Source organism: Anser anser (assembly GCF_964211835.1).
Source record: "Anser anser genome assembly, chromosome: 2".
In the NCBI taxonomy this organism is placed as follows: domain Eukaryota; kingdom Metazoa; phylum Chordata; class Aves; order Anseriformes; family Anatidae; genus Anser; species Anser anser.
The window spans coordinates 17,250,417-17,277,122 of record NC_139721.1 but is presented as its reverse complement, the minus strand read 5'-3'; the positions used below and the strand labels follow the sequence as shown (position 1 = coordinate 17,277,122).

Genomic DNA, 26,706 nt, shown 5'->3' with positions numbered 1-26,706 from the left:
CATTAATAAAGCATCAAACATTATGTCAAGCAGCCCTGAATAACATTTATTGCTACTATCTATGGATATGAGGCATCTATTCTGCCAAGATCAATTATTGCTTTTCTAATGAAAGAGAGAACAGAGAGATCCAGCATTACAAATGTCTTCTTTTCACTCTGCTGCTAATGAAACCAAGTGGTGGTGGAAAAAGAGTTGTCCTAAGATGTATGGCACCATAATCTTGAGAAAATAATTAATCTATAGAAATATAATGGCAACATTTCCATTGCCATCCATAGGATTATTAAAGAGGCAAGAATATGGGTGTTTTTTACCAAAATGAAGCAAGTTTTCTCTGATTTGTACTGATTCCTAGAAATTCATTCTTAATACTAAGAATACTAAGATTTAGACTGCTTCTATATAAAACAAACAAACAAAAAAAAACAAAACAAAACATTGCTTCTCACTTGCATGAGCCCTAATAGCTGGTTGCTATGTGCTCAATTACACCACTTCAGTTCTGAATAATTTTCTATATCCTACGAATATCTATATTCTATACCATTATGTTGAATCATTTTGCAATAGTTCACTAGGATGAAAGAAATCACCTTTTGTGATATGACTACATAGTTAATAAATTGCAACTGCCACAATAAATCATTTTCTAGTCTTAATTTTCATAAGATAGGTGTGAGAATTTCTCTACTCCTACCCATTTAGTGAATCTATAGACAAAGATTTTTAGTTGATTATATTTACAAAATATCAGGACAGAAATTTTCTTAGAGAAAAAACAAATGCATACATGCACAAATTAGGATCCAGTCACATACTTTCCATGCAAATACACATGCCTCTAAACTTCAAAGAACTGAAAAAAATGATCAGTTTAGAAGTGACCCTATTAAATTAAGGTATTCACTATGTATTTTTTTCCTAACAGCAATAGTAAATGATAAATTTCCACAGTGGAGTACCTCAATCTGATCATCATGACATAGGTCCATTACATTCTGTAATATTTAAGACGCATTTAATTTAAAAAGGGGACCAGGTTCCAACTCCTCTACTTTCTTCTTCACTCTAAAGAAAAAATGATAATTATGTGTCATTCATACCCATTATCCTTGTGGTGGTTTTACCTTGCTAGGCAGCTGAATTCCACCACAACCGCTCTCTCACTCCCCCTCCTCAGAAAAGGAGGGGAAGAAGTAAAGGAAAGAACAACTCATGGGTTGAGATAAGGATAATTTAATTTAAGGGGAAAATAATTATTAAGGAAATATTATTATTAATTAAACAATTTAACTAAAGGGAAAAAGGGAAAGGGGAAAAGGGAGGGGAAAAAGGGAGGAAAAAAACCACCACCAATAAAAAACACAACAAAACAAGTAAAGGATGTGTGGAAGTGCAGAGGAAAGAAATTACTCTCTACTTCCCACAAATGAGCAATGCTTGACCACGTCCTTGAAGCAGGGCCTCAACGCATGTAGCCGGTGTTTGGGAGGACAGACATTTTTGCAATGAGAGCCCACCCCTCCCTACTTCTTCCTTTTTCCACCTTTTATTGCTGAGTGTGACATCATATGGTATGGAATATCCCTTTGGTTGGTTTAGGCCTGGTTATGTTCCTTTCTCACTTTTTGCCCACCCCTAGCTTGCTGACTCTGGGAGGGTTAGAGAGAGTCCTGATGCTGTGCCAGCACTGCTCAGCAGCAGACACAACACTGGTGTGATACCAGTGCTGTTGTAGCTACAAGTGCAGAGCACAGCACTGCTTGGGCTGCTGCAGGGTAAGTTAACATCCCAGCCCAGCCCAGTACAATCCTCATCACACAGGGAGAAAAATCTTTCTGCTGACCAATGATTTATTAAGTGTCGCTTCCCAGACACAAAGTGATATTTTACTTCAAGTATGCTTTATGAACACCAAAACTTTTAGGAAAGCTTCCCCACTTCCATAGCTTGATAACATAGTTTATTATTCCATAAATTGCAGTTTTATGTTAATGACAACTGTTATAACTGCCTCACTTTGGTGATAAGTGGGGCAGATAAGGCTAATGTACTAAATGACTATTAACCTCAACAAAGAGAGGCAAAGGGAGACTTTCCACCTAGAAGGCATCCCTGGTCTCTTTGCTGAAAGGCAGGGCTCAAGGAGGAGACCTACCAGCAGTGAATGGGGACTTCAGAAAATTTAAGCTACCTAAGCCCTGGGATGGGCAAACTATATCTGGTGGTTAATGGCGCTATGACCAGGTGGAAGCTGGTGATGAGTGTTGTCCCTGAGGGGGTCTGTCTTGGGACCGGTACTGTTTAATATCTTTATCAATGATATAGAAAATGGAACTGAATGCACATCCTCAGCAAGTTTGTAGATGACACCAAGGTGAGTGGTGCAGCTGATAGAATAGAAAGAAGGAATGCCCTCCAAAGGGACCTGGACAAGCTTGAGAAGCGGGCCGACACGAACCCAATGAGGTTCAACAAGTCCAAGAGCAAGGTGCCCCTGTGTCAGGGCAATCCCAGACATGAGCACAGACTGGGTGAAGAACTCATTGAGAGCAGCCCTGTGGAGAAGGACTTGGGGGTTCTGGTGGATAAAAGGCTCTACATGAACCAGCAATGCGCAATTGCAGCCTAGAAGGCCAACTGCATCCTGGGCTGCATTAAGAGAGAACTGGCCAGCAGGTCAAGAAAGGTGATTGTCCCCCTCTACTCTGCCCTTGTGAGGCTCCACCTGGAGTGCTGTGTCCAGGCCTGGGGCCCCAAGCACAAAAAGGATGTGGATCAGTTACAGCAGGTTGGGAGGTGGGGCACAAAGTTGGTAAGAGGACTGGAGCACCTCTCGTGTGAAGAAAGGCTGAGAGAGCTGGAGAAGTTCAGCCTGGAGAGAAGTCTCTGGTTCTAAGGAGACCTCATTGCAGCTTTTCACTACCTAAAGGGAGTTTATAAAAAATATGAAAAGCAACTTTTTGCTCAGGCAGATAATGATAAGACAAGGGGGAATGGTTTCAAACTGAAAGAGTGGAATTTTAGATTAGATATTAGGAGGAAATTCTTCACTCGGAGGGAAATGAGACACTGAAACAGATTGCCCAGAGAAGCTGTTGATTCCCCATCCCTGGAGGTGCTTAAGATCACACTGGATGAGGCCCTAGGCAACCTGACCTAGTGGGTGGTATCCCTGCCCATAGCAGGGGGTTTGGAACTAGATGACCTTTAAGGTCTTTTCCAACCCAAGCCATTCTGTGATTCTATGATCGCATGATTGGGAATAGACAGCATTAGTTTATCAAGATAAATCATGTCTGACAAATCGCTCTCTGTTGTAGGCCTTGATTTCTAGATAAAAGGAGAGAGCTGTCTGTCATTTTCTTTGACTTTAGCAAGGCTTTTGACACTGTCCAATAGTATTCTTGTATCCAAGCTGGGATGTTGTTGTCTGGATACATGGATAACCAGATGGGAAAAGCAGAAAAAAATAAAAAGAATTGGTTGGACTATTAGGCTCAGGGGGCAGGGGTTAATGGTCCATCCTGTACCTAGATGCTGGCAACAAGTTGAGTGCTACAGAGTTCTGTCCTAGAACCAGTGTCATTTAAAAGTTTTGTAAAAGACCTGGAGGAGTGATAGTGTGCTCTCATCATGTTTGCAGATAGCTTGTGGACCAGTCAATACACTTATGGACAAAGCTGCCATTGAGAAGGATCTAGACAGGTTGGACAAATGGATTAAAGAGGAGGTCCTTGATGGGAAGTCCCGTACCTGGCAAAAAGAATCAATGACAGCAGTACATGGTAGGGATTGACAGCCTGGAGAGCAGCTCTGCTCTGCTCTGGCCCTGGAGGACTTGCTAGATAGGAAGTTCATTATGACCCAGAAGTGTGCCCTGGTAGCAAAGAAAGCCTGGACTCTACTAATAGAACCACAGAACATTCTGGACTCTACTAACAGAACCACAGTCAGTTAGTAGACCAAGATAAATTATTACTCTTCTTTAGTCATGCATTACAACGAATCTAGAACACAGCATATAATTTTGGGTACCCAATACAGGTTAAAAGCAGTAATATGGAGTAAGTACAATGAAGAGCCATTAAGCTGGTCAAGGCTGTAGCACCTACGCTGTGAGGAGAGGCTGGTTCAGCCCAGAGAAGGGACGGCTTTGGGGAAACCTCATAGAAACCAGTAAGTATCCATGGGGAGGTCATCAAGACAGGGTCAGGATCTTTGCAGGGATACCTGATGGGAGAAAGGGAGACAACAGGCATGAGTTAAAATAAGAAAGTTTCAGACTGGCTATAAAACCTTATTAATGATAAGCATAGTCAATTATTAGCACTTGCTTAGCACGAGTATTGGCACAGCTTGCCCAAAGAGGCTGTGCAGTCTCCAGCCCTGAGCAACCCAGTCTGACTTCATGGCCAACCTTGCTTTGACCAGAAAGTAGGACTAGTGGCCTTCTGAGGTCCATCTCACCTGCATTATTGCATGATTCTATGAATTTCCATAGAAAGCATTACAGAAAAATGCTCTAAGTAATGCTGACTTTACTGTCAGGAATGAAAAACCGTCCTTTGTTTATAGTACCACACAAAAGTATTCTTATAGCTGGGAGTGCAACAATAGCCTTTAACTGCCCAGAATAACCTCACATGGGACTGTGTAAATACAGACCTGGGACTTAGTCCTTGCCTGAACTATTCTGTAGGTGATATTTACAGGTTCCTCATATATTGCCTTTTAACATGAATTCTATGAGATATGGAACAGCAGTAGCTAAATATAATTTTAAATTCTCTATAGCGATAACTGTGTTCTTCAGTGGACATGAAGCTCTCACATTCCCAATTCACAGAAGCTTCATAAATAGCGTAGAACAGAAATAATGTTTAGCTTTATTCAAATAGATTAATATGGTATGGATGGGTACCTTCACTTCTAATTACCTGTGCTACACTGGCAATCAGGTATAAAATGACAATTGCAAAATTAATGAGATCACTCCTTTGCATGTTAAAAAGCCATATGTCAAATGAGCATTACACTTTTCTAATGACCTAATACAAATTCAATGTTTAAACTGTATTATCTGTCTTGATTTATCATACTTAACAGCTACCTCTTTGATAAAATGTTCCTTAATGAAGTCGAAGCATATTCTGATCATAGAACTACTTGTATTTCAGTTAGAAGAACACCACAGGACAATAACTGATAAAAATAGATTCAAATTCAGTGGCAGTAAAGAAGCTAGTATAATGTAACCACATAGATGTCCAAATAGTGAGTAGAATACAAGAAAATGGCACAGTATAATGTACCACATAGGCTTCTCTGTTCTGTGTCTGTGACAGCATGGTCCTGCCCCATAACTGCCACATTTGGGTGTACAGAAGATTATAATTTGAGATTGGCTTTGACTATACTGTCCTCAGAAAAATTAAACTTTCAACAAGACAAATCATTTAGAGGTTCCACCTAGAAAACAATAGTGTACATGAGGATAATAAATTTATAATTCCTCCACACATTTACATGTATTTTTTTTTCCAAAACATTCAAGTTTTTGGTGTTTCAAGTTTTCAAGCTCATGGGGGCAGTAATAGACCTAATGAGTAGTACACATTTTCAGGAAAATGGGTCTTTCATTCACTGATATAAGGAAGGAAATAGTGAGAGCTGTGAAAGTCAGTCTGGAAGATACGTGAAAAGAAATAGAGGACAAAGTCTGTATATATTAGCTTAATCAATCTCCATTGTCATTCCCCCCTGTTCAATAAATGAAGGGCAAATGAGAAAAAAAACGGCAGATTTTTATGACTATGTTCTAATACCCATAATGTTAAATCATCTGAAATCCTTTTAAACCTGAGCAGCAGTGTTTTCACTCTTATGGCAATCCAGAAATTGTTACTCTGCACACTGAAAAGAAAAAGCATAAATGAAATTACTGTAGGCTTTAGAGATGTGGTGAAATGTTTCATTCTGTTAACCAGTGATGTTTCTATACAGCAGGGACTTAAGAACATGTTCAATATCTTAGTAAAGTGGTAGGAATAGGTTGTGAGACTTTTTGGAAGAGAAGCAGAGAAGACTCAGACTAGAGATAGCCATCTTTCTGAAAATTCCTGTAAAGTTGCTCTGGACTCTCCTTTGCTTATTCTATTAAAAGTATGCCTATCGGACAAGCCTGAGATAAACTGTTATTCTCTGGTAATGTCACATCAATTGGTGGGAAGAAATAAAAAAGCTATATAGAACATACTACACCACTGTATTATGTGCATTTAAAAGTAACCTTATAAAATTATTGGTATTGTGGTTTTCATTTGAGAATAAAGGCTGCCAAATATAATGTGTATGATGTACAGAACAGTGACTTCTAGCTGACAAAGGCTAAGTAAATTTCCTACTGTGCTTAAAGCCAGCAAGGCACTTTCATTTTAGCTGGCTTTGTAGTGATTCTGCCTGGGGAGAATTAACATACTATTTAAAGTTGGACAGCATATACAGACACACTCCTTGACCATAAGTGCAAGGACTATTTCAGCCTGGTCAGTAGATGACAATCTGACTCTTATTGTACTGCACTGAGTTTAAGTGACAAGGTTTTGGTAGCAGGGGGCAACAGGGGTGGCCTCTGTGAGAAGAATCCGGAAGCTGCCCCATGGTAGGTAAGGGCCAGTTTCAGCCAGCTCCAAAGGGACCAGCTGCTGTTCCGAGCCGAGCCAATGAGTGATGTTGTTTGTGACTCTGTGAGAGCAGATTTAAGAAAGGGGGGAAAACAAACAAACAAACAAACAACTGCTGCACAACAGCAGCTGGGAGAGTGAGGAGCAGTGAGAAACAGCCTTGCAGACACCAAGGTCAGTGAAGAAGGGGGGGGGGGGGGGGGGGGAATGTGTTCCAGGTGCCAGACCAGAAGTTTCCTCATGGCCTGTGGAGGGGACTATGATGGAGCAAGTTGTCCTCCTGCAGCCCATGGTGTACCACCACGGAGCAGGCTTCCACGCTGCAGCCCGTGGAGAAGCCCATGGTGGAGCAGGTGGATCTGATGTGAAGGAGTCCAGAGCAGACTCCAGTCTAGAACTGCAGCCTGTGGAGAGGAGCCCATGCAGGATCACATGATCTGGCAGGAGCTGCCACCCGTTGGGGACCCATGTTGGAGCAGTTTGCTCCTGATGGCTGGACCCCGTGCTACGGACCCTTGTTTGGAGCAGTTCTTGAAGAGCTGCTGCCTGTGGGCAGCCCTCGCAGGCTTAGTTCAGGAAGGACAGCATCCTGTGGGAGGGACCCCATGTGGAGCAGGGGCAGAGAGTGACTGTGAAGGAGCATCAGAGACAAAGTGTTACAGACTGACCGCAACCCTCATTCCTTATTCCCCTGTGCTGCTCCGGGGGAGGAGGTGGAAGAGGGTGAATGGGGGGAAGGTGTTTTTAGTTTCTCACTGTTCTAGCTTGTTAGTAATAGGCAATAAATTATATTAATCTCCCTATGCTGAATCTGTTTTGCCCATGACAACAATTGTTGATTGATCTCCCTGTCCTTATCTCAGTCCTTGAGCCCTTTTCATCTAATTTTATCCCTCTTTCCCTTTGAGGAGGGAGATAGCAGTTGCAGTGGAGCTCAGCTGCCCAGCTGGGTAAAACCATCACAGGTACTTGTTTCTAAGTTAACATCACAGATGCTTTATTTTAAAAATAGTGATTAGAAACATTCCCCCTCCCCCCCCCCCCTTTTTCTACTTTGCACACAAGTCTTTACATGAAGATCACATAGTACCTTACAGAAGAAAAGCTGATCTTGCCTCCTAAGCACATTTTTACTGATTTTTTAACTGCTTACATCTTTGCCTCAAGAAAAGAAAGCTTTAAAGTTCCTAGAGATAAAACAATTTTCTCAAATTATCTGTTTTCATTATTACTGTTTACCATGTTTAAATTTACAAAATCATCTTACTTCATGTACCTTACCCTATATGACTAGCTAAATTAATAAACTACACAGCAGTGAAGGAAAAGACACATGTTTAACAGGTGTTGCAGTGGTAGCATGCTCCTTCCAACTATGGAAGCTTAAAAGGACATTTTAAGCCAAACTGGCTATTTCTCTTGAAACAGATTAAGTTCTTTTATGTTCTTTTATTCTGGCAGAACGAAAGATTGTTTCACTTTCAGTATACAGCTGTAGCCAAGCAGCTGGGAAAGCTATGTCTTTGATCACTCCAACTGGAACCAGAAGAGCCAAAACCTAAAATAAATCACATAGCTTATAAATGTCTTTTAACATGAGATGGATGCACTACGTAACATTTTAACTGCATGTCCATTCTCCTACATGCATAAAATCTATCTTAGCCAGTAACTTGACAAAGATTGTTCACCTGAATTTTCAGAATAGGAATATTATTATTAAATTTATTGGCATTGGATAAGAGTAAATGGTACTGGTAACAACAAGTCATCACTAGGCAGAAAAAAATAAAAAGGATTTGTTATTAATAACAGACAATAAAGTGAAGCCATATAGAGCAATTGAACTGGCTAAATTGGCAAAGTTAGGAATAATGGGAAACAATGAGATATTGATAGTGCTAGAAATTTTGTAAACATGATCACTAGGAAAAGCAGAAAAAAGTATCCTGTACTTTTTTCTTGGTATACTCAGCATGTATTACTAGTTTTTAGCTTATTTTTGCTAAATACTGAATACTTGGATATTTGGCTAGATACTATTTGCAGTTGTTAGGGGTCGCTGAACCCAGTAGTCCAATAGGGGTTTTGAAATTCACTTGATCAAAAAAATCGATGCTGTCTGTCACATCTCTATGCACAAACAAAAGAAGGTACATAGACTCAAACTACAAGTAGAGGTTACCTATATAGTGTTTTTTTTTTTTTTTTTTCCCCCATGTATCTGTACGATATACAGCCACATTAACTGGTGTTACTAGACAGTTTTCTGATTACTAAGAACATTTGCTGTTTACGGAACTGTGGTGTTTTCACACAGATGTACAGCTGAACTTCACACCACACAGCTCTTCCCTTCATCTCAAAGGAAAACGTGGAGAAAATATGATGAAAAAGGGCTCAAGGGTTGAGACAGGGAGATCACTCAGCAATTACTGTCATAGGCAAAACAGACTCGGCGTAGGGAGACTAATGTGATTTATTGTCAGTTAGTAACAGACTAGAGCAGTGAGAAACTAAAAGCAAACTAAAAACACCTTCCCAACCTCTTCTACCCTCCATGAGTGGCTCAGAGGAATGGGAAATGGGGGTTGCAGTCAGTCCATAACAGTGCCATCTGCCGCTCCTTCATGGTCACTTTCTTCCCCTGCTCCAGCTTGGATTCCTTCTCACATGACACGATCCTTCTCAAACTGTACTTATGTACGCTTCCCACAGACAGCAGATCTTCAAGAACTGGTCCCATATGGGTCAGTAACATGAGGTACAGCAACAGACTGCTCCAGCATGGGCCCCCCACAAGCGGAAGACTCACCAGATCACCTGCTCCTGTGTGGGTATCTTTCCATGGGCTGCAGTTCTGGCCTGGAGTCTGCTCAAGGGGACTTCTATCTTCCAACAGGCCGCAGCCTCCTCCAGGCCACATCCACCTGCTCCACTGTGGGTTCCTCCATGGGCTGCAGCACGAAGATCTGCTGCACCATGGTACATCATGGGCTGCAGGGGGCCTGCTCCACCAGGGGCCTCTCCACTGGCTGCAGGGGAACTTCAGCTCTGGTGTCTAGAGCACCTCCTACTCTCCTGCACTGACCTTGGTGTCTGTAGGGCTGGCTCCCTCTACATATTCTTGCACCTCTTTCCAAGCAGCAGTGGTTTTTTTGGTTGTTGTTGTTTCGTTTTGGTTTTTTTTTTTTTTCCCTTTCTTAAATCTGCTTTCACAGAAGCACAATTGGAGTCGCTCAACTCTGTCCATCAACGGCTTCCTTTTGGAGATGGCTAGAACTGGCTCTTATCTAACATGGGGAGGGCTTGCTACCAAACCTTGCCAAGTAAACCTAAATCGGAATTTAAATAACCTTGTTCTTTTTGGAGATGCTAATTTTGAATTATTTTATGGATATATATGTTTGCTGTTATGGAACATACAGTGACTTCGCTCTCTAGACCCCAATACATTTCATAGACAGATAGGAGGGCTCTTTTTTCATGTCCTTTTCAATGTCTACTAGAAAGTATAATTAAAATTATCAGAGATACAAAGGAGATCGCGAACCAAGGGAGCAGAGACTACAATTTTTAGTTTGACGGTAAGATCAGGGTGAAGAAATGTTTCCACCAGATAAATCTCCCATAGATAATTTTGGTTTAGTATAGTATGGTTTTGTTTTGTTTTATTTTATTTTATTTTATTTTAGTAAGTGAAGCTACTTGGGTAAGTATTTCATTGGTTTTCTATGCAGATCAGTGAGCTAACAGAGAGGTTATTTATAAAACATGCTATTCAAAAATAATTATTTAAGAAGACATTGTCTCATAAACACAAGCAGTGCTTTGCTCAAGCAATGGGAAATTCCCAGAGACCACATTTATCTTAATTATATATCTGTAAGCATATTTCTTAGAAGAAATTTATTATAATTTTAAGAACATTTTCTCATATTTTAAAACATAGAATACAGAGAGAAATGAAGTATTTGATCATACAATTATACAAGAATAGTTGATGTTAGAGTTTGAAAGTTGCAAGTAAACTCCACAGAATTTTGCCAGTTGAAGTTGTTACTTTCTGTGTAAGTAAAGCTTTAAGACTAAACTCTGGAAAGAAATTTACATTATTTTACCCTGAACTGTAAAGGAATTGCTTCAACATTTTGCACAAATAAGTCTTTTTCAAGGGCTATTTGAAAAGCTACTAAGTGAAATATGTGCATTTTTTTCCAATGGAAAACAGATGTGCATGTTTGAAATTTCCAGTAGGAAGTTAGCACTTAATTTTGCTGAAACATGTTATTATATTGTGCTTTGACACATCATGAAGTACCACTTAGTGACAATATAAAAAGATTCAGAGTGATTTCCAATAGGAAAACCATTATTAGTTTAACGTAGCAAATGTTCTGACAGAACTGTATATTTGAAATGCCTGCTAACTGCTAGTATATAATACACCTTGTGCAGATATCAAACCTAAATATATAAAGTGACAAGTCAGCACACCTTTCCTTGCTCTGGCTCTTCTTTTTTATAATTGCATATCCAATCATACACGCAATAGAGTGACTTTACATAAGCTGGGGTAATAGAGTCAGAGTGGTATCATTTTTGTTGCTCTCAATTTTATTATACAAATCAGTAAATTCTTCAAAACTTACAGGAAAAAAAAATCTGAATGACAAACTATTATAGTATTGAAAACAGAAAAAATAAGATTTTCACATTTCAGTGATTCAAGTAAAGAAACTCTTCTGTTATGTTTTCTTCACTGTCTTGGCTATGGCATGCTATAATCTCTTTCCAAGCTATTTAATGTTCTCCAATTTATTTTCTCCAGGCTGAAGATCCTTCTGTTGCTCTAACTTACCAAGTATATTGCCTCTTTGTTTTAACACACTCACCCTGCAGTGACCCATACTGAACCCTCTGCACTGGAAGAAGGCTCGGAGGAAATAGTCAAAGGCTCATGAAGACTTAGGAATGACTGAACAGTGTTGCAAAGAAAGCTGAATTTATCTCACCACAAAGGAGATCAAGAGGTAGCCTTTGTTGTAGATAAATAGTTGTATCAGCTGAGTGAATCAACTGCTTATATTAACTGAGTGAATCAATCAAGTGAGTAACTGGCCATGAGCTAATCAGAAGACTGCCAACATGCTTATTTCTAACTTAGCCATATCCTCATGGGTTATCTATGTGCAGCTCAGCCCAACAGAGTATAAGAAAACAAATAGGAAACAGAAAGAACTTCAAACAGAACAAAAGGCTTGAGCTGGTTTCAACCCAGGTATTTCTTCCCAGTAAATGGGGATGCCTAGCGCTGTGACAGTGAGCATATTATATAGACCAGTAATGAAATTCACATTTGTACTGTGATTCAATTGTATATTGAAATTGGTACACTCTGCAAAGCATGTTTGTACACCTATTATAATTTAGGTACATTGATCTATCACTCCACCATCAAAAAGTGCAACATCATATTACATATGATAACATTACTAATTAAATATTAGGAACTCCATGTGCAGAAAAGCTGGAAGAATTTGGTCAGAGAATATTGGATTCTGATGCGCACACTGACAGCAACAGAAGCTATGTCAAGTGCCTTATAACGGAAGTTAATAGCACTTACATAGCCTAGATATATTTAGGTCATATAACTAGGACTTTGTCATAGGACGAGAACCAGAATGTACAGGATCTTGAGGTTACAGAGTGAAAGCACTGCAGCCTCACAGCAACTACTGAAGTTGGTATATAGGTGTAGTTTCACTGAAAGGTTTATTTCTCCTTTCCGAAAGATTTTCATACTTCCCTACCGGCAAAAGAAGTTTCAGCATATGACTTTAACCTATAGTTTGATACAGAACATCTTCACAGAATTTAAGTATTCAACCAATCTATTGCACACTGGATTGCCGTAACAAGGTTAATTCAATACTTTTTGAAATAAGTGAGTCTCACCATTCATCTCAAAAGATTTTAAATCGGGAACTGTAGGAGAGTCGTGAAGAAAGGAAGTGAAAACATAGATTCCTGGAGTTCTCCAACTCTCTCAATTTTTTTCATGTAAGTGATTTTTACAGTTTCCTATATGGTTTAATCTTTCTGAGATAAATAAAGAAATAAAAACTTAATACAGATTTTAACAGATAGACAATCCATGAGGAACAACAGCAATTGTTATATCAGATAATTACCTTACTTTAAGGGATAAAATGGAAGAAATAGGTTGAGTAATTTCTGCATCAGTTTGATCCATACATACTTTAAGAGACATCCTTATTGTCTTGAGTTATACAATCAAAGCAATGGAGAATATATAATTTACCAAAATAACTTAGTTCACTGTTATTACTCTTAGTCAAAAGCTTGAATTTTATAGTATGAATAACCTTTATTTCAGTGTTTTATTACAGGGTTTATTATGTCTTTTTTTGGAATTACTTGTTTATTCTGCAAAAAGAGTCTTGTGAAGACACTTGTAAATTATTATCATTATTTCTTAAAGAACTAAACTTATGGATTTGTCTTACTTTTCTAAGAAATTGATTTTCCTAAATCAACTCTACCTTTAAGCTTTAATGTTCTCTTTTACAGATTTCAAATCTTTGTTGAAGACCCAGGCATTAGAACTGGATGCATTTTTCCAATGGTAGTCAACCTAATTGTTTGTGTAGAAAATATCTGGTCTGTTTATAGTCTTCTGCTAAAAATGTAAATATAATGCAATTTATAGAGCTACATGACTGCAATAGGAATGTGTTCAAATGGTTTTATATAGTAAGACAGTTATTTTCAGAATTACAGGATATAGCTTCTCATCACTGTAGAATATTCATTTTGCAATGGGCATCATATTTGGTTATACCAAAGTTAATGCAATAGATACAATTCCTGGTTACTATTAATCTGTTTTCCAATATATCTGTCATTTCTTCAGTGTAAGGGTATTGACAAGATCAAACAATGATTCTACATTTTCTTCCAGAAAATTGATAAAGTTACTGAAATACATTGGCTGACAACAGATCTCTAATAGACCACAATAAATATTTATTTAGTGGTTGTAGTGGTTTACAAGCCTCATAGCATAGCTGTAGATGTGAGGATATGAATACATCATTTTTAATTGATCTGGCAAGAGTGACATTGATTTTGTGTCATAGTTTTATTTATTTATTTTCTATTCAGACTATTTAAACATTGCATAAAAGTTTATGTATATTACATCAAGTTAGTTATTTTAACCAAAGTTTTCATCAAAAACAATGTCAAAATCAATCCATAATATGCATTTTTGTAGTTTCTATTATTATTATTATATAGCTTTCTCATTTGTTTACCTCTGATCAGTGATGACCTACTCACCCTATTTGGTTATCAAGATAATTTCCTCTACTCCTTTTGAATAACACCTCTTTCATCTTTCAGTTGTCTGGTGCTTTTCCAGAATTACATATTTTTTTAGCAATCATTTCCCATGATTAAAAAATATTGCCACATAGCTTAAATCCTACATATGACTTTTCAAGGTCTTTAGATTTTAAGTGTTTCTCCTGGATTTATTAAACATACTCTCATAATCACTGAAAATAGAACAGCCTCTCTAAACTACGCACACTTAATCCTTCTTTACTCTGTATACAGAAAAGAAATAGCTGAGTCTCAACTAGATTCATCTGAGGTTCATTTGAGCAACCTTATTGTAGTTGGCTAGACTCAGACCTACTGTTGTGTTTTAACCCGGCAGGCAGCTAAGCACCACACAGCTGTTCCCCAGTGGGACTGGGGAGAAAAAAAAAAAAAAAAGTAAAAACTCACGGATTGAGATAAAGACAGTTCAATAGAACAGAAAAGCAAGGGAAAATAATCACAATGATAAAAGAATATACAAAGCAAGTAATGCACAATGCAATTGCTCAATTGCTCACTGACTAATGCCCAACCAGTTCCCAAGCAGTGGCCACCCACCCGCCCATCCAACCTTCCCCTAGCACCTCTCTCCTCAGTTTTATTGTTCAGTATGACATCGTATGGTATGGAATATCCCTTTGGCTAGTTTGCGTCAGCTGTCCTTGCTGCATCCCCTCCCTTCTTGTGCACCCCCAGCTTCCTCGCTGGTAGGATGGTATGAGAAGCTGAAAATTCCTTGACTTACTGTAAGCACTGCTCTGCAACAATTAAAACACCAGTGTGTTATCAACATTAGTCTCATCCTACATCCAAGACACAGCACCATACCAGCTCCTAGGAAGAAAATTAACTCTATCCCAGATGAAACCAAGACATCTAGAAATTGGTAGCTAATTCATGACTTCATTTTTATCCATAGTAAAAGTCTTACACAGTACTTTGATATGGGCACAACTACAATTTATGATTTTTTTTGTTGTTGTTAAAATGTTTTATATTTGGTGGTATAGGATGTTCAGCATATATCCCAGGAATGGGAATGCTTCAAGTCTATATTTCTCATACTATTTTTTAGTTATATAGAAACAGTGTTGTTCTTGAAATGGTGAAATATACTCAGCTAGATCCTGCTATAAAACAGATGACCTTTGACCTAACTTCATTGTCCTTCTGGGTTCTACTGACTTCAAAATTGGAAAGAAAAATGAATTTTTCAAAAACATTGATTAACAAATGTAGTTCAAGGTGAAAATTTTCTTAGCAATATGATCTCTAATAAAAACAATTAAACTTTTTTTTTTTCCTGATCTAGAAAATAGGCGAGACATACCTCTTGAGGCCTAACCCATACTAGACACATTTATAGAGGAATTTCATTATATTAAATAAAGCAGCATATGTTAGTAATTTCTTATCTGCAACAAATTGGATCTTTTGAAATCAGATTATAGATGTTATTTGTAAATATTTTGCCTGTTGAATGTTGTTGAAGTTGTATTTCAGTTCAGTTTGGAATGTCTTTTACTCTCTTCTACAAGAAGACCATTGCAATTGCTTGCAGTATTTTTCAGTTTTAAGGTAAAATATTTAAGCATCTTTTCATTTTTGGCTTTGTAACAGCAAGTACTGATGCTGAATTAGTATTCCTACTAAAAACGAATTTAGTTCAGGGAAGGTAAATAATATGGCCCACCTTTAACTTGTATAATTAATTCTTTTTAAAATATGTTAGGTTTCTGTTGACAAGGTTCTATCTTTAGGGAATGAACAGAAAGCAGTGTGAGGACATCTTTTAATGTTGTTTCTTTTCCCCAGTTAGATAGGAAACCTAATGTACATTAAGGACGGATATATTCACATGCTGAATTTGAGAGTCTCAGGTTTTTACATGTCTCCCACAGCACTGGTACAGCTCAGTGCATCCCCTTAAAGACAGGCAGTCTCAAATGACAGCTACATGGAAGGACAGCCCAGGAAGAACTGACTGAATAACAAGCCAGCTAAAACAGCACTTGTTTGTGAAGACAAAAGCTAGACAGGTCTGCCCTGTTGAAGAACTGACATTTCCACTGAGCAATGATCTACCAGTGGATTATTTAATCACAAAATAATATATAACTGTGATTTCACTTTGAAAACTGAGGAGATATAATTCAAGTTGCAATGTCAGTGTCAAAAGCTGAGAAGCAGTAGGTCTAAGACATTTAGTATGTAGCAATAAAGAGTAATAATATTACAGCTTCAACACAAGAATCACTAAAGTTTCAATGCTGAATGACAGACACAGAAGCAAATAAACAGGGCTTTGTTCATAAATGCAGTAGTTTCATCAACCACTTGTTATTTGAGAGAAGAGGTTTAGATGATCACATCACCTGGTGATAGCTAATACAAAAAGAATTAACTGTCCTTCCAGGACAGTTTTTCACTTGTAGAGCTACACTCCCCTCATGCACACACAAAGTAAACTCAGGACCACTTAATCATACGTAAATTTGAATTTGATCTTGCACTGTCCACCTTGTTCTCCAAAAAAGCACCCCAAAATAAAAACCTATATTGAATCTGTGAAATTTACTGAAAATTTTATTTATTAATGTAAAATTCTCCTCTATTTTAAGCCGATCTACCTTCAGGTTCCCATTCAATGAGACTATTACCATTAACATCACAAGGAGCTGAATGCTGCCCTGAAATTGTGGAGGTAATTACTTTTGAAAGCCTTTGACCCCAGGACTCTAGTCATGAACAGATAGCTTGCATTACCTATTTGCTCATTCCACACATTTTCTCCACAGAGAGCAGTGTATTTACATAGAAATTGCAAAAATAGCCTTATATGAATACAGCACTTACTGTGTGCTTTATTTGTACCATCCTCCCTTTCAGGTTTTCTGAAAGGTGAACATTACAATAATGCATACATATTCACAGAGCAATATTGCAGGATAATTCTCACAAGGCTGTTACTACTCACAACTTATAAATGAATTATTAATAGCCACTGAAATCTATAAATAATCATCATATAGTAGGCTTTGTTGGTCAAATTAAGTCATTTAACTGCAGTACAGTCACTAAAGAATATGAAGATCTAATTATCAATTCTTTTAACACAGAATTGAAAAAAATATCACATCAGTCCAAACAGATATTTGATGTAGACCTATCTAACAATATCTTCTTCATTAGCTTTCATCCATAATCTTGCATCTCTCTACCACATTAGGATGGACATATGTATTGCTGCAGAGAAGTCAAGGATTCAGCTGACCAACTACAGTGCTCAGGGTCAGAACTACCATAATGCAACAGAGTTATTGCTCATTATGACCTCAGTAAGAAAGACACTCAGACTCCATATTGATTTAAATGCCATTTATTGGAACAAGCACTAGAAAGAAAAAGAGGACAGATAATAGGATAGATAAGAGGATTTACCAGTGGTGCAGTCACTTCTGCCTACTGGGAGCTGCCTATTCCTACCAGCCAGCTAAGTTTGTCTTGTGGACAAGTTATATGTACATCACAGCACACATCTACACCTACTCAGGTCAACTGTTATGGAAATCATGTTCAGTAGTCTGGTTAGTATCACAACAGTTAGGCACCTAGATTTCCCTATGTTGTGGTTTAACCCGGCTGGCAGCTAAACACCACACAGCCGTTCGCTCACCCTCCCCCCTCCCTCTCTGGGATGGGGGAGAGAAACGGGAAAGTGAAGGCTGTACACTGGACTTCATCTGGATCTGTGGATATTTGTGCATCGTCTAGGTCCTTATAAATTACTTCCCATACAGCTAATTCCCTCAGGTACTGAATTCCCTTCTCCATGGTGGTCCACTTGCCTGGTAGACATATAAGTTCTTCCTTGAAGGGATACCTTTCCTTCACAGCTGACAGGAGACGCCTCCAGAGGCTGTGAGATTGTGCTCCATCTCCAATTGCTTTGTCAATGCCTGCGTCCCTAGCAAGGGATCCCAGCCGCCTGGCTTCCCTGCCCTCTAATTCCACACAATTGGCTCTGGTGTCCCAGCACCGGCGCAGCCAGGTGACAAGCTGCTCACCTATACAGCGACCAAAATCTTTTCGCACATCTCGTAGCTCAGGCTGGTATAGGGTTCGGGTGGTTACTGTTGATTTTTCGACATCCTCATCCTATCTTCATCCTCCTGCACATTTGATGGCCCAGCCTCGTCTTCTCTATACCCAGACCTAGCAGAAGACTGTCTGCGTTCTAAATGACCTGAGTCTCTATACCATTTTTTCACCTTGTCTACAGGGGCAACTTGCACTGCTACAGCTCGTTTCTCTGACCCAGCCACAGGGTCTGCCACAGGGGTTGGAATACCCTCTGCGGGGTCAACTTGCACTGCTACAGCTCGTTTCTCTGACCCAGACACAGGGTCTGCCACAGGGGTTGGAATACCCTCTGCGGGGGCAACTTGCACTGCTACAGCTCGCTTCTCTGACCCAGACACAGGAGTGGGAGCAGCTGCAGGAGCTGGAACTGGAGCGGCTGCAGGAGCTGGAGCGGCTGCAGGGTCTGTCGCTAGGTTGCTAGTAGCATCAATTGCAGCTCGATAGGCACAAGCCAGACCCCAGCACGCTACAGTGATTTGTGTCACTTTGGAGCTGCCAGAGTCATGACACCTTTTTTTCAAGCATTCTGCGAGCTTTTTAGGATTTTGCAGTTGTTCAGGGGTGAATGTCCAAAACACTGGAGGTGACCACTGCTCTAGAAACCTGCCCATATCCTCCCACACTCCCTGCCACTCGCAACTATCCCGCCTCAAGACAGATCTCCGGATGAGATTCCTAAGTAGTTGTTTAACCCTCAACAAAACCTGAAGCGCATTCAGGAGACATAACAACAAGAGCAGGCTGGTCTGAGTATCCCAAGGATATTCAACATCTTGGAGAACCACCGTAACTAGCTCGGGGGATAAGAGGGTGGTGAAGGAGAAAGGGAGAGTGAACAGGTAGGGTAAAATGTCTTCCCCTGTCCGCTCCACAGATTGGCTCCCTGATGAAAAAAGGCAATAGGTGTAATTGCTAACAGTTTCCGAGATATGGTTTCCAAAGTATAGAGTCGACGACAGTGCTGAGTACAAATACCAGGTTAGAGTCATGACCAGATATTTCATCATTTCATAAGCCATTGTTACATCGCACAGTACCATAACAATCTTAAACCAGGGCCCGGAAAGGATAAACAGTGCAACAGGGAGCACATACAGAAAGTAACGTGCTATAAGACTCAATTTGGAAAACAGGCACAGCAGACTGGAGATTAAGGCAATCAAAATCATGACTAGCAACTATTAAGCAGGTCCAATACTTATACCAATTTTAGTTTAACACACTCAGGTCAAATCTGTCGATATCTCAACCCTTCGAGCCCCATGTTGGGCGCCAAAAGAACTGTTGTGGTTTAACCCGGCTGGCAGCTAAACACCACACAGCTGTTCGCTCACCCTCCCCCCTCCCTCGCTGGGATGGGGGAGAGAAATGGGAAAGTGAAGCCTGTGAGTTGAGATAAAGACAGTTTATTAAGACAGGAAAATAATAATAACAATAATAATAATAGTGATAATGATAATAGTATTAATAATAGTAATGTGTATGAAACAAGTGATGCACAATGCAATTGCTCACCACCCGCTGACCGATGCCCAGCCTATCCCCGAGCAGCCGGCCCCCCCACCCCGGCCAGCCACCCCTATATATTGTTTAGCATGACGTCAGATGGTATGGAATACCCCTTTGGCCAGTTTGGGTCAGCTGTCCTGGGTCTGTCCCCTCCCAGCTCCTGCTGCACCCCCAGCCTGCTCGCTGGCAGGACAGAGCAAGAAGCCGAAAAGTCCTTGGCCTGGTGTAAACACTGCTCTGCAACAATTAAAACATCAGCATGTTATCAGCACTCTTCTCATCCTAATCCAAAACATAGCACCCTACCAGCTACTAGGAGGAAAATTAACTCTGTCCTAACTGGAACCAGGACACCCTAACACATAGAAATAAACTGTTACCTTTATGTTGTGATTCATTTTAATATGAAGTAGAAATCTAAAATAGGTCAGATTAATTTCTCCTCAGAATTACTTATTTTTTTACATTAACTGTAATAGAAGGCTGGAAGAAAATTTTAGCTTAGATGTTTGCACCTGGGGAGGTTTAGGTTGGAAATTAGAAGACATTTCTTCTCAGAAAGAGTAGTCAGGCATTGGAACAGGTTGCCCAGGGAGGTGGTGGAGTCACCGTCCTTGGGGGTGTTCAAGGAAAAGTTGGACGTGGTGCTTAGGGACATGGTCTAGTGGGTGATATTGATGGTAGGGGTATGGTTGGCCCAGATGATCTTGGAGGTCTTTTCCAACCTTAATGATTCTATGATTCCATGATTCTTAAGATTTCTTAATTTGCTAAAGTAGTTAAAAGATTACTAGTTTATATACATGTTGCTGGAGATAAGCTTCCTTAACATACATCATTGTTTCTAAGCTTCCTTAACATATATCATTGTTTCTAACTGTTTTAGTTTCATCAATCTAAGAAAAGTTGGTGAGTTTACTAAACTCCATTCTAAGTGTTATGTCATTAAAAGAAAATTTCAGATTCCATTTTTCAGTAAAATAGTTTTTAGCAAAATAATAATAATAATAATAAACACAGTTATTATATGGTATATGTTTTGACTTTGGATAGGTGTGATCAAGTGTTTTTTAGGGCTTCAGCTGTAACAGTAAACTAAAAGATACTGTGATTTATTGCTGCTTAAACTCTCAATTCCCATTTATATGTTGTTTGTTTACATGTCATTGATGAGAATTTAGGTAAGATATCACGCTCTCTGAAAGCTCATTACTTAAACTGTACATCTGTGGAAGACTTTTCAGCGAATGAAATGTATAATAATAGCCTGTAGAATTTTTAGCAGTTAAATATGGAAAATATTGCCAACACAGAGATATAAGGTGCCTAGAAACAGCAAAGTCTCACCCTGCTACCTCGCATGTAAATACTAATCATAACCACGCTTACTTTTCCTTGAATTCACAGTGAATTCTCTATCAGCACTTTTAATTGTCTCACAGCAAATTTTAAACTCTGTCTAATGTAATAAACTGGATATTCAGCAGACTCACAAAACAGAGTCAGATGCAAACAGTAAGATATCCACTTCTTGGATGATTTTGTGTATGTCTCCTTCGCATGGTTTAGGTAGAGGAAGGACACTAAGATGATGAAGGGACTGGAGCATCTCTCCTATGAGGAAAGACCAAGAGACCCGGGACTATTTAGCCTGGAGAAGAGAGGTCCCAGGAGGAATCTTACCAAGGTATATAAATAGCTGAAAGGAGGGTGTAAAGAAGACAAAGCGAGGCTCTTTTCAGTGGTGTCCTGTGACAGGATAAGAGGCAGTGGGCAAACACTGGAATGCAGCAGGTTCCACCTGAACATCAGGAAGCACTTCTATACTGTGCAGGTGACAGAGCACTGGCATAGGTTGCCCAGAGAGGCTGTGGAGTCTCCCTCATCGGAGATCTTCAGAAACCATTTGGACATGGTCCTGGGCAACCTGAGGTCCCTGCTTGAGCAGGGAGTTGGACCAAATGACCTCCAGAAGTCCCTTCCTACCTAAATCATTCTGCGATTCTATGGAAAAGAGGTATTAGAGCTGCACTAAACACCACTTGTCCAAAAATACTTGCATCCTGCCCTACTGTATTTGATGCCAGAGTAAAACTTTCACCTTAATGAGAAGCAGGCAACATTTTCTAAGATTCCCACATATGCCTTTGCAGGTTGGCCAGAGGTATCTCTTTGGGTTTATAAGCTCAGTAGGATTGGCTGGATTTGTAACTATATTTTTGAAATGTTCTTGAGATCAATTTAAATATTTAAGCAGTCTTAAAATAAAAATAAGCTGCCTTCTGGCAAAATAGTGGGTTATGCTCTCTTTCACACAGCTATACAGTTACTAACATTCCCATCCCTGTTACCCTCTCCCCTTTCAAATAAGAGAAGCTTCAAATATGACTAAAAATAATTTCTTATATTTTACCTGGTTTATAATTTTCCTAAATATCCCTCAGATATGCTAGAAAATAACCAGCAAACCATATCTTACTTCAGGTATTATCTTCAATGCTGGACCCTGCAGGCATCGCCCTTATAATTTGAAATTAATCCTCAGAATAATTCCTTTAGTTTACCTTTCCTCTGGCTAATTAGTTTGAGAAAATAAATTGTATTAGCTGCTTTAATCAGCATGTCTTCCGAATGTAAGTAAAACACAGCTCAGGGTTATGTAGGGTTTTCATGGTCTCTTTATGTTGGTTTCCTATCTAGAAAAGTTATCGTCGTCTCTTCTCATTTTTTCAAAACCTTGACTCACATTGTTGTTGTTGTTTGTTTGCTTGCTTTGTTTTGTTCATTTGTTTTCTTTTCATAGCTCCTTAATACCATGTGTAATCTGAAACACAAGAAAGACCACTCATAGCACAATAATAATTGGGACAGGACCAATACGACAAAGCTCATTACTCAGTTTCTCACGTCTTTTAAGATCTGGACTTTAAGGAGAAATAAAATAGTAGAGAAGGCAAGCAGTAGAGATTTATAAATGAAGAATTATGAAGCACAATATTTTAAATGAAATAAGTTTTGTGGCTTATATTTTAGTTCCTTATATTTCTTATGTGGATCCTGAAAAGAGGGCAATCTAGTTTATGGACTGAGGATAATCTAGCTAGGACTGAGGTTCAGAAAGTCCTTTATTTTTTTCAGTGTTTAAACAACTCATGTATTATTTCATCCTTTAACTTGGCTTTTATCAATTAGTTTCTTCTTCTCACAATAGCATTGTAGACAAGAAATGCATGATGCTAGTTACTTTGGTAGTGGGTACAAGAACAGATATAAACAACTGACTTGAGCACGTTTACTCCAAAAGGTTTATGCCTGCAACATACTGCTTAACATTTGTGTATTGAGAGGAGTGGCAGACCAGGATATGTCAACAGCTGAAAACCACTGTCATTTACTTTGTGGTTTGTAATCTAAATCTGACAACAGAAAACACAAATGCAAAAAGCTTGAGGCAAACTTGGTAAGCAATGATTAATGCTGCAGCACTCAGCATAAAGAATGCTGAGGAGAATGGGGAAAAGAGAACTATAACTTATGAGATAGACATAATGATTATTAGCAGTGCTTGATTCTTTCAAGCACGTCATGCACGTAACAAGGAATTCACCAGAAGGCCAAGGCAAGGTCCAGTCTTACCACAAACCCACTAAAAGGCACAGTCATTATGAGTCAGCACTGTGTACAAAACTACGAAGTGCAGCAACGGGCAGGAATTTTGGGAAAGGTTACTGTTAGGATAAAAATGTGTAGTGCAGCTAGAACCTTTTAGTCTTGAAAAATAAACTTTGAAAATGGGTTATTTTTTAAAAGAATTACAATCTAGTAAAAAAATGAAAGTGATTAAATTAATGAAACAAACCCCAAACCACTTAGATTTGTCCTGAAAGTTACTCTTTTCCCTCTGAAAAATAATAGCATCAAATAACAGATGAATATCTCTGAAGTGTTGAGAGGCTGTAAGAGAGTGAGCAGAAAGGAGGACAGAAGGATGGGGGAATAAAATACGTATTCTCAAAGAAAAATTCTATTCTTGTCATGCTGAAATACATTTTCATAAAATGAAAGTTCAACCTTATTGTATCCAGTTGAAAACATCAAATATCTTAGAAGAGAAAATGGATAGTAGAAGTTAGAAATACAAAGTGGATATTTGATATGCAAAGATGCTAACTGGAGAAGCAAGTGATATGGGATACTCAATTTAAAAATTAGAAACATTTGGTGAAGATTGGTTTAACACCCTGGCTTAGTGCAGCGAAATTTATTTCTGACCAACATTTCCTGAAAATAGCTTTATATAGATAAATTATAACTCTTATTAAGGATAAGAATATTGAGAAGGAACTAAATTATTTCTACAAGGGCACAAGATATTCCATCCTTCTTTTTGAGGGGTTAACAGCAACTGAGGCATAAAAAAGGAAGGTGTTGAAAAGTAAATTATAAATGTTAAATATGTCTGAAGAAAGCACATGAACATATAAGAGCTGAACGTGTGAGAAGGCTAAAACAGTACCCACAATCTCCCATGGAAATCTGTTATTGTAAAGTACATGAGAGCTACATTAGTTGACTGGAACTAGGTAAGACAAATAAATGTAATAGAAATTGTTGCTTAAATTGCACCACTGAAATACGTTTATAATGACATGTCCTAAATAGAACTGACGTTAGAAATATTTATCACCAATCTGCATGTAAAAACACTTTGTAAAATCTAAGAATCTAAGAATTTGTAAAATCTAAGAAAATCTAAGAAGGTAGTGAAGACCTCTGCAGAGTTCTAAAAAGCTTCTGGCATGGACTATAACAGCAGATAACATTCCATGTTGAAAATGATAAGGCAATTACTGTGCTAAAACGAAAATTAAAAAAAAAAAAAAAAAAAAAAGCAGTGTCTGGACAAAATCTATTCATTGTATGTTGATTATTGGTTGGATTTTTCCCTTTTAAAAATGAGCAGATTGTTCAGAAATTATTCCAGGAAAAATAAAATAAAATAAAATAAAATAAAATAAAATAAAATAAAATAAATCAATTGCCCAGAATGGGGATAATAATTGAAATTAAGGCCACACTGAATTGGTGAGAAGGTCAATGGCTGCAGCATTTGTTCTTCTTCCATTTTATTCTGAAAATAAATGGTACTGGCTACTGCTAAACGAAGGAGGCTGAACCAGGCAAACCATGGGTCTAAATCAGAGTGATTCCCCATTCTTTTATTTCTGTGGCAAATTTTTCCTTACCTTGTAGCTGCGTTTGTACTGGGTTTACGTGGCAAGGTTTTGGTAGCAGGGGGCTGCATGGGAGAAGAATCCAGAAGCTGCCCGATGTTAGATAAGGGCCAGTTTCAGCCGACTCCAAAGGGACCTGCAGCTGGCCAGTGCTGAGCCAATAAGCAACGTTGTTTGCACCTCAGTGGGAGCAGATTTAAGAAAGGGGAAAAAAATGACGCACAACAGCAGCTGGGACAGAGAGGAGTTAGAACCAGCCCTGCAGACACGCAGGTCAGTGCAGAAGGAGGGCAGGAGGTGCTCCAGGCACAGAGCAGCAGTTCCCCTGCGGCCTGTGGAGAGGCCCCTGGTGGAGCAGGCTGTCCCCCTGCAGCCCGTGGGTCCCACACGGAGCAGATCTCCACGCTGCAGCCCGTGGAGGAGCCCCCGGTGGAGCAGGTGGATGTGGCCTGGAGGAGGCTGCGGCCCATGGAGAGCCCCCGCAGGAGCAGGCCCCGGGCCGGAGCTGCAGCCCGTGGAGAGGAGCCCACGAAGGAGCAGGGGGTCTGGGGGAGCAGCTGCCGCCTGTGGGGGACCCGTGCTGGAGCAGTTTGCTCCTGATGGATGGACCCTGTGGTACAGACCCATGTGGGAGCAGTTGTTGAAGAGCTGCTGCCTGTGGGCAGCCCCCGCAGGCTCAGTTCGGGAAGGACGGCATCCCGTGGGAGGGACCCCACGTGGAGCAGGGGCAGAGAATGACCATGAAGGAATGGCAGAGACAAAGCTTCAGGGACTGACCGCAGCCCCCATGCCCCCATTTCCCATTCCTCTGCGCAGCTTGGGGGAGGACATAGAAGAGGGTGGATGGGGGTAAGGTTTTTTTTGTTTTGTTTTGTTTGTTTGTTTTTTAGTTTACTAAAATTTATTACCTATTACTAACAAGCTTGTTAGTAATAGGTAATAAATTTTATTAATCTCCCTATGATGAGTTTGTTTTGCCTATGACTGTAATTTTTTGCCTATGATGGTAATTGTGGAGTGATCTCCGTGGCCTTATCTCAACCATTGAGCCCTTTTCATTGTATTTTCTCCTCCTTTCCCGTTGAGGATTGGGAGTGAGAGAGTGTTTATGGTGGAGCTCAGCTGCCCACCACCACAGTTTTCTGCCTCCTTAATTATACTTTGTTATCTGAGTATGAGAGAGCTGGGACTATTCAGCCTAGGCAAGAGGAGGTTCAGGAGGGATCTTATCACACCTGAAGGGAGGGTGCAAAGAGGATGGAGCCACGCTCTTTTCAGTGGTGTGCAGTGACATGAGAAGAGGCAGATGACCTCCTGTGATCTCCTCCAACCTTAACCTTTCTGTGATTTTGTGATCGGCTATTTCTTTCTTTCCCATAGTAAAATGGGAAAGGGAAAAAGACCAATAAACAATTAAAAATATGATTACATAAGTCTTCTTTTAGCTTGTGGTCTTGCCATTCCCAGTTATCCCAGCTGACATATCAAGGGAGTAGAACATATTAAAGTGAATCAAGTACAAGCACTTCCTTCTGTTAGTTTTGCAGGGCACTTGCACTATGCATCTGGGAAGCATGTGGATTTCCTTATTTATTTATTTATTACTGGTTATACACTATAAACTCAAGGACATAGAAAAACCTGTAAATGTGCCTGAAAAAAAGTTTCAATAATATACACAGATAAAATGGGAGGTGTCATCCAAGAGACAGCTAATA

General features: G+C 39.4%; 1 long non-coding RNA gene across 1 annotated transcript in view; it reads right to left on the bottom strand.

The window, feature by feature from the left end:
* The window catches only part of LOC310895862, a 38,371-nt gene extending 18,578 nt beyond the window's left edge, over positions 1 to 19,793 (bottom strand). The window contains exons 1-2 of the long non-coding RNA XR_014581007.1: positions 19,761 to 19,793; positions 4,119 to 4,236 (exon numbers count right to left, since the gene is read on the bottom strand). This is a non-coding gene — a long non-coding RNA (uncharacterized lncRNA). The remainder of the gene's footprint in view (positions 1 to 4,118; positions 4,237 to 19,760) is intronic.
* Between the last annotated feature and the right edge of the window lie 6,913 nt (positions 19,794 to 26,706).